Source organism: Erinaceus europaeus, chromosome 12 (genome assembly GCF_950295315.1).
Source record: "Erinaceus europaeus chromosome 12, mEriEur2.1, whole genome shotgun sequence".
In the NCBI taxonomy this organism is placed as follows: Eukaryota; Metazoa; Chordata; class Mammalia; order Eulipotyphla; family Erinaceidae; genus Erinaceus; species Erinaceus europaeus.
The window spans coordinates 12,199,856-12,200,968 of NC_080173.1; positions in this window are offsets into that span (position 1 = coordinate 12,199,856).

Below are 1,113 nucleotides of genomic sequence, written 5' to 3' on the forward strand. Positions count from 1 at the left end.
GTCACTAACTTCCTTTTTCTGCCTGAACCCTGTATCAGGGGACCTGTAGGCAGTCTCCTGAGTCCCACCGCATGTGGGCAGGCGTGTTTAAGTGTAGGTCTGTCTATCTGAATGCTGCTGTGGGTAGTCGGGCGGTAGCGCAGTGGGTTAAGCTCACATGGTGCGAAGTGCAAGGACTGGCTTAAGGATCCCGGTTCCAGCCCCCTGCTGCCCACCTGCAGGGGAGTCGCTTCACAGGTGGTGAAGCAGGTCTGCAGGTGTCTGTCTTTCTCTCCCCCTCTCTGTCTTCCCCTCCTCTCTCCGTTTCTCTCTGTCCTATCCAACAATGACAATATCAGTAACAACAACAATAATAACTACAACAATAAAAACAACAAGGGCAATAAAAGGGAATAAATAAATATTTAAAAAGTAATAATAATAAAACAAATGCTGCTGTGCACTGGTTTTGGTTAGCGGCCTGGTGTGAAGATGCTGGAATCCCTGGGGCCCTTCCTTTGGTCTGGTTCTACCTTCCCTTTTTCCCTAGATTCTTCTACTGGCTTCCTGGCCCTCAGCTCTGCCACCCCCTAGAAGTCACTGCTCTGGTTTTTCAATCTCCAGTCTCCCCCTCTCCATGCAGGATGTGCTGCTATTAATAACCCGAGTCCTCTCTCCCCTCCTTCCTGAAGCTCTGACTGTGGAAAGAGCCACTGTTGGCATGACTCCCTTCTGAGATTCTGAGTGACTGGGGGGTGTTCACCTGGAGGGTGGGCTCATGTTGGTGGGATTCCTCACTGACCTAGTGACTTAGTCTGGGAAGTCAGCTGGCAGCTGCCCTCAGGGTCCTGGTCGACAGACTGCAGCCATTTCCTGTGCCGTGTCTCCCGGCTTCCACGTGCCCCTGGCTGCACATTGGTTGAACCGAACCCACAGTGGCCTCTGACAGAGGGGCCCTGCTCCTGGACCTCTGGCTGGGAATCACACTAACTTTCTCCTCTCAGCCCCCATTCCCCTCCCTCCTCCCACCCCCCACCTCCCGCCTCTCCCTCCCACTGGTGGCCTGTGCCGGCTGCCTCCTCCTCCCTCCCCAAATCTGCAGCGTGACTGGAAATAGGCTGAATTAATCAGCAG